The 13,648-nt window shown below is 41.0% G+C and overlaps 1 pseudogene; it reads right to left on the bottom strand.

Annotated features, from left to right (window-relative positions):
* Nucleotides 1-169: 169 nt before the first annotated feature.
* On the bottom strand, nt 170-5,187 carry LOC121789462 (annotated as a pseudogene).
* Between the last annotated feature and the right edge of the window lie 8,461 nt (nt 5,188-13,648).

Genomic DNA, 13,648 nt, shown 5'->3' with positions numbered 1-13,648 from the left:
AATATACAGTTGAGATTGGATTTTCCTAAATCAAAAGCCACATCTCATCTCATAAGTCTCATAACAGCATCAAAACTACTTCCATTCAAATATCTAGCCGTGCAAAAATGTCCGGTGAGAAACAAAGAATAACAATAACACACAACAACAACAACACACTTATAAGAGACTAATGCTGCGGCTTTCTGTCGGAGAACACTGCTACTTTTTGTGTGGGGCGTCGTCTTCGGATTCCATACACATCTTCAAGGCAGGTGGAGAGGTTCTTATAGAACTGCATGTATAAATACGACCGAAATGAGAAACATAGCATGGATATAGTATCTCTTAATTACGTTCCATATAGGCACTGGCTCTACTTCATTTACGTGTAAAATGCGCACGTATATATAAAGAAGATGACAATGCATGCAAGTATGTAAGCAATGATGGGCACTAAATATTGCCACAATTCAGGATCCGATTTCACGAGCTTCTATTTTAATTTCGACAAACAAGATTTTCACCCAGTATTGATATGCTTGTGCAAGTTAAGAGAATAAGTCGAGATATGTAGTTTCTGCACTACAATTACACACACTATTTATACTCCGTCCGTCCCACGGTAAGAGAGAGATAGAGTGTTGATTTTTAGCCAATAAAGGAATGCATCAAGTTAGTTGGGTCGACCCAAAAGGAATACGCCTCACTTACGTGGGACGGAGGGAAGGGAGTATCAAATAAGTAAATAAACGCCCTATTTTAAATTTCTCTACTTAGATCCATGAGACCCTAGATGGAGAATTCTATAAAGATTGCATATGCAGCAATGCATCATTTAGTTTAGTTAAAAACCCCAACAATGAAAAGACGATGGATGGGGGGTGACTCATGTTAGGATTAGGATTGTTACTGACAGCAAAAACCGATACATTCATGTAATCTATTGCACTATATAAAGTAAATATTATCAAAAATTTTTAGACAAAGACTTCCAAAGAAGTAGGATACCTTGTGGAATTCCAAAGTATCTCCTTTTGCTTTTCTAACCTCAACCATATGCAAAGAAGGGGTCACTTGAAAAAACCTGATTAAAGCAACCCAATAAAAATTAACTATACCTTGTATTTACAAAAAAACTGTCAAATACTTGGTTCAAGAGTCACAATTTTCATCAGATAACTATGTATACCTCCGTGGCGATATTGAGATTGCCTTTTCTTCCAGCTTTTGAATTTTCAAGCCTCATCTGAGACAGGAAAAGAAAGTACTATTACCATGATGACCAACGTGAGAATCATATGTGTAGAACAAATCTAACTTTAGTACATATTATGGGTCGGACATACAGCAGAAGTAATTGATTTAGGAGTCAATATACCTTGTAATTCTTCTTCTGGACATCAAAACAAGAGGTTTTGCAGCTTCTTCAATTTTACTATATATATCCTTTGCCGAGGATTTAGATGTGAACCTCGTTTCTCTCTTGAATCCCTACAATCAGAGTGCCAGGGAAGCAAAAGTGCATGAGGTAAGAAAATAGTTCCACCATGTAATAAGAGATTGAACACCCACAATACTTTTACCACTACTTTCCTAAACAATAATGTCATGAAATAACTAATACGGTTAAACAGTGATAATTATATACAGCGTTGAAATAACTAAATACGGTTAAACAGTTATTTTTGTAACAAATACAACTAGCTCTCAGCGAAGATCTGTACACATTTCATATGTACTTAAATATCATCGACTATAGGATTTCTGAAGTTATAGCACCTAATTACATCTAATTCTTAGACCTCTGCTATTTGATAAATTGGCCAGTAAGTTTCCACTGTAATTCTTTTGTCTACTTCTGTAATCAATAACTGTAATTCTTGGAAAACGAAAAAGATAAAGGGGCTCATACCTGTTCATCAAATAGATTCCCAAGATCCAGACCTTTTGACATTGAAATTAACTTCAAAGCATTCATGGCAGCTGGCTTCACCTCCCTTTTCTCAGTTACATGATATTCCTGTATGCGAAAAATATATGAGACATTTCCACAACTATATATTTTGGCCTATGGGTTTGAAGAAACTAACAATTCCATGTGCTTGCAAGAAATACCTCAGAATCCTTAAATACAGCTTCCACATCATCCAAATTTGCGTCTTCCTTTTCATCAAAAGATGGTGACTTGTAATCCTTTTTAAACCATTCATCCTCCAAAATATCGGGAATCGTAATACGCTGCATGAATGTAAAAGTTATAGAGCTTACATTTCATATACATAAAAAGTCCACAATTATATTTCAAATTAAACAGATAAATGCAGATTTCCTTGAGAAAAAATGTCACAGCACAATGGGTGGTACAAATTTAAGAAAACAAAATAACAAACAATTCTAAGAATTAGTATTCCATCAATTGATAATAGTCTACTTTCTCCGGATTTGGCTCCAGGATCCGAGTTATCAATTTCATGGCACCAAGGAAATCCAAGGGACAGGTGAATTCAGCTAAACATATCTGGTAGTAATACGATAGAAGTTGAGAACACCATAAGAAATTAATAAAATATAAATATATAAGAACACATGCAACTGGGAATTCTCAAGTGCTCACTTTTTATATAGTTGATAAGATTAGAAAAATCAAAAACCAAGTAACTGAGAGCAACACAAAACAGTATGACTCCACACACACAAGTCTGCAGTTGCTCCATGTAACCTCGATCATTAAGGACCTAAGAAGATCATAATCTCGTCAATCAAATCCTAGAAGAAGAAGAGTAAGAAAACGAAGAAGTACATATCAGTAACCAACCTCAGGAGCAACATAGTTTGGTGTCCACAAGTAGTATGCAGCAAACCATCAATCCTGCCAAAGTAATCTTTACAGTTTTTATTTTTATCCACTTCTGTTTGAACTTAAATATGTAAACTGCCAGGTAGCCATGAACAGAGTTTTAGGAATATACTTATTTAAGAGTTCGCATACATGTATATACCTTTTATTGTGACTTATGTAAACTGTGAAAACTCTTGCACAATATATATAAAGTAACTGAAAAAAACAACCAATAAAGTAACTGCACTGAACTCTACGTTCAGCAAATATCACGAATTACTTACAGGTCCAGCTCAGTTATTCTATAGGTTCGGTGCAGGAGTTCTCACAATAAGAAGTTTTGTTTTGAACCACTCCATATAACTACGCATATAGTTCGAGAAATTTCATTTACAAATTTATAAATAGATTCAGTGAAACAAGTGAACAAAATAAAGCATGACATTTTGACAGGTGCAAGTTTCTTAAACTAGACCGAGATATACCTGACTTGTTGAGACAAAGCACTTAATCCAAAATCAGAAACTTTAAGGTTCCCTGCAGCATCCAGCAGTAGGTTTTCTGGCTGCAGCAGTTGCAATGCAAGATAAGCATAATAAAGTAACATCAATAGAAAAGTTTAAAGCAAGTCAAATACCTTGAGATCTCTGTGAAGACCCCCTACTATGGCAATAATCAACAGCATTAACAAGCTGCTGAAAATACCTTGGCTTCTTCTTCTCGCATCCTTCCATGATTTACCTTCACAGGCACATATCTCAAATTCAAACCACACAATCGACAAACAGTAACTGCCAGTACACTTTCCAACTAAAAGATGAGATTTATGTCATGAGATGTTTGCAAGAAATGACATAATCGAAGTTCTAGGAGCTGAAGGTTTGATCTCCACTTGGTGCATGTGAATAATGTTCAAGCTTTACCCTGTATTGTTTGATATGGGCTTGCTTTATTGAAGTACTATATTGATTACATTGTCAATTTCTTAAAATATATGATCATAATTTTTATTGCACATGCATAAAAAAACACAACATTAGCCACATTAAATGTTAGGAAACAATATGCTAAAGTCCCAAAATCATGAAGTACAATCATTCTCGCGCTTAATAACATAATATCACTGTGTGGAGGAAGTTCACATCTTACAATTTTGTCAAAGAGCTCTCCGCCAGTGACAAACTCCAAAACAATAAATATCTTGGTCTTGCTGGCCATCACCTGAAGAAGAAATGATTGTAAAATATGAGAATTTTCAGTAATTCAAAGCTAGTCGAATCAAGAAACTGAGGTGATGTAAGCATAGCTACAACTAAATCGACAGGTTTCCAGCAAATACTAGATTTTGGCAGAATAAGATTAAACATCTTTTCCGATTGAACAAATGACTGACATGTGTCGATATACATGGATAGAAATACAATTTTTCTCAAACACAGAACAGAGTCTCCCAGAAAACTTCTGCAGCTAAACAAGCATAATACAGAAACCAAATTTTGGAGAAGAGAGAGACCTCATATATGCTAACCACATTGGGATGTTTGATCAATTTCATCGTTGCTATCTCACGCTTAATCTGCCAATATTTTTAGGAGATATGTTAGACCAATCAACCACATGGATAAGGAAATTTCACCGCAAGGAATTACAGTAACAGAGGCATGACTACAAGGTGAATCAGATGTACTAGGTAGAAGAACATGATTTATAATGGTATAAAATAAGAAATAACCTGTTCAGCCATTTTGTGCTTTAGGACGGCATCCTTGTCAAGAATCTTGAGAGCCACAGCATCTCCAGTCTCGGAATTTCTGGCAAATTTAACTTTGGCAAATGCTCCCTCTCCAATTGTTCTTCCGACCTCATACTTCCCAATTCTACGCTTAATTTTGGGTTGACTCATTTGCAACCGAGTGTCTGGTGGGTTGATATTGCGAGTCAATCTCCTGCATAAAAGCAGTACTGCAATCTTCAGGGATCCCAAATACTAAAAGAACTACACCTTTCAACCTTTCAAAAAAATGCTTAAAATATCCAAAGCCTTCATTTTTCTTAAATTTAGGCTACAGAAACTAAACTTTGTCTTATTTGGAGACCATAATTTTTATGATAGCTGGATGACACACTCACATGAAAAAGACATACACCTACAGTTAGGAATTGAAAAGATCTATCACTGATATTATCTTTGAAACATCCAACATCATAAGATGAGACCACGCTTCATTACAACCAAACATTAAGAATTAATAGGTAACAGCAGCTCCAAATCAAAATGAGAATGTACAAGAAGATACAATTCCTTGGATCAGGGTTGGGGAGGGAGGTTGAGTGGTTCTCTCTTACCCCATAATTAGCAGCAGCAAAAACAGATCAAATTCAAATTCAACAAATTCTGGTAATAGACTTGGGAGAATGTCTGAGTTAGCATATTGTTGAAACAATGATTGCTAATTATAGCATCAGATTAAGGATAATTATTTAATTTAATTATTATCGGCTGAACTTGACAGTGTGGTAAAGAAGAGTAAAATAAGTAGCACCTGGATATACTAATCACGACCGCAATCATCCATAATTAAAAAAAATTAAGAATAATGCCAATCATGAGAGAGAGAGAGAGAGTTAGATCACAAGCACAAAACCAGCATCTACTGTAAAATATCTTAATCTGAATTTAACGGTCACCTAAAAATCAAAATTAGGGGAAAAGCAGTGGACTTCACCAACCAAATCCCAAGAATAATGAAAAAAATCTCCTGCCTACTTCGAGAAAAACTCAATCACGACTCGCAAAATCAACCAAATCGATAAATAGTTGAAAGAGGATAGCTACTAAAATTGGATGATGTAAAATAAAGTAGGTATATGAGATTGAAACGAAGATATACTTGAAATTGAAATCGGGGTGATGATCAGGTGAATGAGTCGAACACCACAAACGATATGAAATGGACAAAAGTGGAAGTGAAGGTAATTAAGAAGAGAGTGGGGATTCACCACCCGCTGCTTCAATTGGAGTAACACAGCTTTTAACCGTTGCGAAGGCAACAATATATGGGAAACTTCGGAGAAATGATGGAGTTTTTAACATGAAAGGGACGAAATATGCATGAATGTGTTCTTAAATTTAAATAAAATTAGTAGTATATATTTTTTTAAAACATGTGTCTGGTCAGTCCATTTTCTAAACTTACAAGATGCAGTCTCTGATTTTGTTTTTAATCGACAATTAAAATAGCATAGTAGATTAGTTAAGAGCATTAGCAATGGCGCCCGTCCCTGCGGAATTCCGACCGCGTGCCGGAAGTCCGTGCGGGATGTCCGCCATTGTGCAAGGGAGGCACGGATACGGACATCCGCTGCGGACACCGGAGTTCCGCGGCATTCCGCGGATATCCGTCGTGACGTCCGTGCGGACGTCCGCCATTGCATTGACTCCCACAGACGTCCGCGCGGACGTCCTGATTATTGCATTAATTTCTTTTTTTAATAATTCTATAAATACGTATCGTTGAACTTCATTTCATTCACACCACTTGTATTAACGAGTATCTCTCTCTCTCTAAAATACTTTTCTTTCGACGAACAATGGAGCACCACGATAGCGATTCCCTCGCCACGAGCGAGTTACAAGAGCCTTATTTTCCCGTCGGCAGTAGTACGCCGATGTCCGCCGCGATGCCCCAAATGTCGGGGATGATGCCCCAATCTCAAACGGTGGTGGGGATGATGCCCGGGTACTACAACATGTACCCGCGGTGGTATGGGATGATGCCCCAAATGTCCCAGATGCCCGGGGCGAGTCCTGGAATGCCCCAAATGCCGAGAATGATGCCCCAGATGCCTGGGATGATGCCCCAAATGCCGGGAATGATACCCCAGATGCCCGGGATGATGATGTCGGGGATGATGCAGGGATCGCCTGGCGCTGCGGGGGGGAGTAGGCAGGGGGTCCCCCAATCGCCGGTGGACAACGTCTATTGGCCCTATATGGATTTACTGGCGCCAGACAACCCGCCGAGTACTCCTCTCGAGACCCAGTTCACTAGCATGAAGACGTTCTCGCTTGAGGAGTTGGGGCTATCTCCGATCCGGGATTCTCCCACCGACGCACCAACGACGACTGGGAGGAGGAGGAGGAGGCCAGGGAGAGGGAGGGGCAGGAAACGGGGCATTACCTCGCCCGTCCCTATGTACGGTGGTGAGGCGGGGGCCAGCTGAGGTGGGGGAGGGGTCCAGCGGGAAGAAGAGGACCGTCTGGAGCATGAAGGAGTGCATCGCGCTGGCGAAGGCGTAGATCAGTATGGTGGAGGATCCGTACGTCGGGGCTAATTAGCACATCGATAGGATGTGGTGGTGCATTAGCCAAAGCTACCTCCAGTTCAAACCGTCAGGGGGGAAGCCTCACAACGGAGAGCAATGCCGGAAACAGTTGGAGCGGCTGAGGAGGCAGCTCAGCCGATTTGCCGGCATTTACACAAACAACCTCCGCTCGGCAACCAGCGGCATGTCTGCCGATGATGTGAAGCTCCTATCTCACTATCAGTTCATCGACACTGCACAGGGGTTCGGGGAATTCAAATATTGGGAGGTCTATATTGTGGTGCAAACTTAGGCCAATTTCACTGCAGGTGTTGAATCTGGCTGGCCGAAGCTGATGAAGATCAGCGCCTCCGGGGAGTACAGTAGCAGTGCTGGTTCCCACGAACTCCCCCCGCCGAGGCAGAGTTCCCGACGCCCACATCGTCGGGCCGTCGCCATCGCCCGGTTGGGCAAAAGTCCGCGGCGCGAATGGCGAGGGGAAGCGCCAGCGGATCTGGCGAGGCCCAATCGACAGCAACCACCCAAAACGATCCCGGGAACCACTCATTCGCCCGCATCGTGGCACATGAAACCTTGATACGTTGAATGGCGCCAATCGACCGACCGCCATTACAAGCGGTCGCTTAAGGATATCATCAATAGTATGAGGCGCGATTTGGGGTTCAGAGACATGTCGGAGAGTGACGACGAGTGGGGTGGCGGCGGCGGGGACGACGAGGGGACTGGCGGCGGGGAATCCGAGGAGTGAGAAGGCAGTTTTTTTAACAATGTAATTTTTTTTAATAATTATGTATTTTTTTTAATTAAGTATGTTTTTTTAAATAAAGTGGTTTCATTTTCCCCATATTTGTGTCGAAATTTTAATTCCGTAAATTGTTTAATTCCGTAAATTGTTTAATTTGTGAATTTTTATTGTGGGAAGTCCGTCGGGATGTCCTTGGGGATATCTGCTACTGTGCAGTGGGATGTCCGTATGACGTGGCAGGAGGTGTTTTTGGGATATCCGTCGGGACATCCGCACCACTGCTAAGAGCATCCACAATGGTTTTCGCCCAGCCATAGCCCAGCAAACTCCTCCTGCCACACATCAGCACTAAAAATCCTCCTGCCACATCATCAGGACAAGCAAATAGCCCAGCAATAGCCTAGCAATAGCCTAGCCACATCACTCCTGATTATATAAAACAAATAATAATTGACAATCACACAAAATACGGAATTAAATTTACGACACAGATACGGGAAAATTCAATAATATTATTTAAATTAAATAAAAGTACATTAAAAAATACATCAATTTAAAAAAAGTACATTAAAATTAATACATTAATTAAAAAAAGTACATTATTTAAAAAAAAAAACGACCTCCGCCTCACTCCTCGTCTCCGTCGCCGCCGGTACCCCCCGTGCCTCGGTGGCCTTCAAATCGTCACGCATGCTCACGAGCAATGCGTGAAGAAAGCTCTTCTCCTCGGGGTCCTCTGCCGCCTTCCAATCGGCTAAGATCTTGACCATCTGAGCACGCGTTTGTTGACGCGCGAAGAATTTGAGATCCTCTGTCGACTGGCCAAGGGGGGATGCCGACTGGACCTCCTGGGACCCCCCGGAGCCCCCCCGCCTCTCGTTGCGCCCGCCTTTGACCAACCGGGCGAGTTCGGCGAGCGAACGATGAAGGTTGTGGGAACCGCCGCTGCTGCCGCTATAATCACCGGTATAGTTCAGTCGTTGCTTCTTCGGCCAGCCAGCGTCGACACCTGCCCGGAACTTTTCGGAGTCGTTCAGCACCTCATAGCAGTTCCAGTAGGTGAACTCCTTATACAACCCGGGTTAGGGGAAGGCTTTCTCCGCTATCCTCCTGCAGTCATCCTCTGTTTGGCCACTGCTCTACATGCGGAGGGCGTTGGCGTACAAGACCGAAAATCGGGAGACCCCAGCCCTGATTCGGTCCCACGCCTTCCGACACTCCTCCCAGGTGTGCGGCCTCCCCTCCGGGCAAAATGCCTTGTAGGCTGCTGCTATTTTGGCCCACATGTTGACGATCCTCTGATTGTTCGAAGTGAGGGGATCATCGCAAACACTCACCCACGCCTTGGACAGCGCGATGTTCTCCGCATCAGTCCACTTCCTTCGTACCGAGCAGTCATCCTCACCCGGCTGTGACAACTCGCCGACCCTCTTGCCCTTCCCCTTGCCCTTCTTCTTTGGGGGGCCCCGACCCCGCCCTACTCCCCCTGTTTGAACGGGAGTTTCTGGAACACTGAGAAGATCAAACCCCAACTCCTCTAAGGAGAAAGTCTCATATTGCGTGAACTGCGCCTCTGTTGGGGTCGACGTGTGCGAAGAAGGAGTCGAAAAATCAAAACTGGGGTGATAGACGTTGTCCCCCCAGCGTTCCCTGCTTCGCCGGTACCCCCCTCCCCCGGCGTCCCCTACATCGCCGGTACCCCCCGACATCGTCTGCATCCCGGGTGCCCACCCCGGCATCATCTGCATACCGGGTGCCCACCCCGGCATCGCCGGTAACCCCCCGGCATACTCCTCCCGGCTGCCATCCCGGGCATCATCTACTGCCACAGGTACATGTTGTAGTACCCGGGCATCAGACCCCATACACCTCCCACGGGTACCGGGGGAGTTTGAGACCCGCTCGTCATTGGAGTACCTTTGTTGTTGTTCTCCATTTCATGTTGTTGATCTTGTACATAAATTAAGATAAAGAGAATACTCGTTAAAACAAGTGGTGCGAATGAAAATGACGTGCAAAGTGCGTATATATAGTGTTTCAAAAATTAAAAAAAAAAAAGAAAATTTCGCTCGCCGATCGCTTGCAATGGCGGCGAGCGGACCGGCGAGCGCATCGGCCAGCACTCGCGGATCGGCGTGCGCTCGCCAATTTTTTCGCCGAAATGGAGCTCGCCTGTTACAATGGTTCGGTGAGCGAACCGACGAGCGCCGGAGATCGGCTAGCCGATCCGCTTGCCGCTATTGTGGATGCTCTAATGCTCTAAGTAAGTGTTGGGGTTTTGGAGCCCCTTGCACAGCGGAAGACTTGTACAAAACAAATAAATCAGACGTATGATCTATTTGACAGATTATGGGATTAATCAATTCACATGTTAACACATAATTGCATGCTAGAACGCAAATAATTCATGCTCATAGAATATAAATCCTAAACATGAATTCTACGGTTTAGAGTTACCGATTTGATTCTCCAAAGAATCATCGATTGCTTGCGCCTTCTCCACGATGATCTTCAATACTAGACCACAGATCTTTTGACTGGTGTCCCGAACTGTATCTCGACATCAGGGTGGGCTGATCTTATCGAAACACTAGGACTCGAATAAAGAAGACAGATCTTTCTCACGGAGGAGAGCTGAAAAACTCACGGAGGAGAAACTAAGAGAATTTTCGAGCTCCTCTTAATAATAGAGGGGACGAAAATTATCTCTCTAAAATTGATTATTTCTTTGTCTCTTTTATTCTCCTATTTATAATAGTTCATATTGGGCCCAGTCAGGGATCTATGGAAGATTTTGGATATGGGCTCCTCCAATTAGCTTTTTACTAATTAAATTGAACCCACAATTTAATATAAGCTTATATTGGAATATTACGAGCAGCCACTACAGACGTAATATTGACCTCCCCATCCAAATCCGAAATTACAAGTAATCCGGGTTTCCATTTTGTTTCTCGCGCTTAAGATAGAAATGTCCATTAATTAATTAAAGTCTGCTATGGACTTAATTAATTAACATCTTATTAATTCCAAGAGTGGACTTAGCAAGAAACACTTATTTATTATTCATGGAATAATTAAATTCCAACTGGCCAGTTTCCGAATAATAAAACCTTGTTCAAGCTCCTCTTGAGGACATAATCAAACGAGACTCACCTCGCGCACGATTCAACATAATAGCAATCCTAGCACCGCTAGATAATGATCACCACTACCCAATATACCTGGATCGTTGGGTGACGAAAAACCCGCACCTTTGGTAAGTCAAAGTAGTAGATACTCAATATCGTATGCTCAATGCTAACGTACATTGATTAAGAAATAGATATTTATCAAGACCTCGTCTTTCAGTAGATAGCATAAAGACACGTCTTGCTGTTAGATCCATTCAGTGCTATACCACACCAACGTCATCTTATTTCAATAAGGCTTAGAAATAATCGGACTGACATTGCAAACTTTCATGATAGGTAGCCAAAGCCTATCTAGGTTGTGAAATTCTTCTTTTTCTTTGCAAAGCATTGCATTGAACCGACTGTAGTTACCTTAAAGTGGACGACGCCCACAACCAGTCTACTAAGCAAAAGACTTAGGCTTTGTTTACTTCTTATGCATTTAAATATTTATAAAACATCTTATAAACGCACAAGCAAACACAATGTAATAATATACTGTTTCTATTCGTGCGAAATGCTCGAATAATACTGAATCGGGTCAAAAGTGGATTGTAGAGTTTTTTTCGTACACAAGCAAGATTCTATTCGTGCGAACTCGCTCAAAACATGCTTTTCAGTATACTAAACCTAACAATCTCCCACTTATACTCAAAACATGCTTTCGAGTATACCCACTGCCAAAAACTCTCCAACTTATACACAAAGCAGGTATTGGAGCTAGATATATCGAACTACCATTCATTTCACATCATGTTTGAAACATGTTGCCACAAAGGCATTTTTCTGTGAAAAATCTGCTTGGTTGTTCTCTGATAATATCTTTTGCGTCACTATGTCTTTGCTGCGTACTTGATCTTTAATTAATTTCATCTCTCTATGTGATTGTTTAGCTTATGATCTCGTGTTCCTCTTGAGTTAGCCTTTGCTAGAGTAAAAATACTCATAGGTATACTCAAACTTACGATCAAAGCTACTAGGAGTATACTCCTAATGTAAACACATAAACTGAGGATGACTTACTCGATCACTGATTAGTCATAAGACTTAGTCAGTGTAACCCTAAGGACATTACATGAATAACTGGTAAACTAGAATATAGCGATTAGTCTTTCTTAAGTACTATGGTATATTCATTACCTCAATCAAAGTCCTTTGCCATGGTTAATATGATATATACTTGCTATGCAAAAGCACAACTAATATCAAACTTAGTACACATCATAGCATACATGAGACATCTATCTGCAGAACTAGTCTCATAATTCTTGTTCTCACTAAGCGTCAAACGACACTTGATTAGAGACAAGACAATTCCATCTTGAAAGGTAGAAACCTTTGCATGGAAATTCTAATGCTAAAATGTTCCAAGCTATGTGTAGATATAGGATTCCTAAGAGAATCTCAACATTCTTTCTAGCAATCTTAAAGACTTTAGATGCTTAGAATGTAATTAGTTTCTCTGTAATCCTTTATCTTAAACTGGGTAGACAACCAGTTTCCTACGCTAGATGCCAATCTTAGTTGTTTGCAACTTTTGTAGATTTCATCATCGTAGAGTACCAATAATACCATATTTAATGCACTTTCAACTTCCTTGTGCTTACTACACACTTAAAGAGCACATGTCAAATTCCAAACATTTGACAATCTCGACAAAACACTTATCTCTGATTTAGATGCTTGCCTAAGACCACAAAGGTCTTCATAAGCTTCTAATCATGTGTTTCTTGCCCTCTATTACATACCTATTAGGATGTTCCATGTAGATGATTTCTTCAAGACTTCTATTAATAGAAAGTTGTCTTGACAATCATGATACATACATTCTAATTATGTAAGTGCTGATAGACAATAGGATCGAACAAATCTTGGCACAACGACAGCGAGAAGATGATATTTCTCTTTGGGCATAGCCCATTGTCATTGTCTAGCCATTTGAGATCCACATTTACACTTGCAGATGTACTAGCTCCCACTGACTGAAACAGTCTGTAGGTAGTATTGCAAGTCTTGTAAAAACATGTTGTCTATCTAGGATTGTAGTTTGGAATCTATCACCTTTCCAAGAATGAATATCCAAATGAACCAATTATACATTGTAGTTAAAGGGATTATGTTCAAGTTAATCTAAGACCGAGTCTTTCGACACTCTTAGACCCATGAACTTGTCATGTTCCTGAGAATGCTCCCACTACGACATGGTTCTAACAATCTTAGGTGTTGAAGTTGATTTTATTAGTGCAAAAGTTTCTAATGGTATGACTCTTTGGTAATATGAAAAATCCGATATCTCTCTATGTCCTGAGAGTTATCACGCTGTTAGGCTTTTAGTTCCATTCTTGATCTTCATACAAGAATTATATCTTTGAAGATTACAGAACTTATAATCTTACATCATTTGGGACAACCTTAAAACATACCTCAGTACTCAACTCCAATTACTTGGATACCTTTCCAACATGCGTTGGAACAACATTACACCTTGAGATGTGCTAGACTAGAGTCACTCTAGTCCACAACTCGTGTTTTGTAGAAGGTACTGTTGGTAGTATTTTCTTTAAGGTGTATCTCGTTATATCT

The sequence above is a fragment of the Salvia splendens genome, unplaced genomic scaffold, assembly GCF_004379255.2.
Source record: "Salvia splendens isolate huo1 unplaced genomic scaffold, SspV2 ctg246, whole genome shotgun sequence".
In the NCBI taxonomy this organism is placed as follows: Eukaryota; Viridiplantae; Streptophyta; class Magnoliopsida; order Lamiales; family Lamiaceae; genus Salvia; species Salvia splendens.
This window is presented reverse-complemented; position numbering and strand designations above follow the sequence as displayed.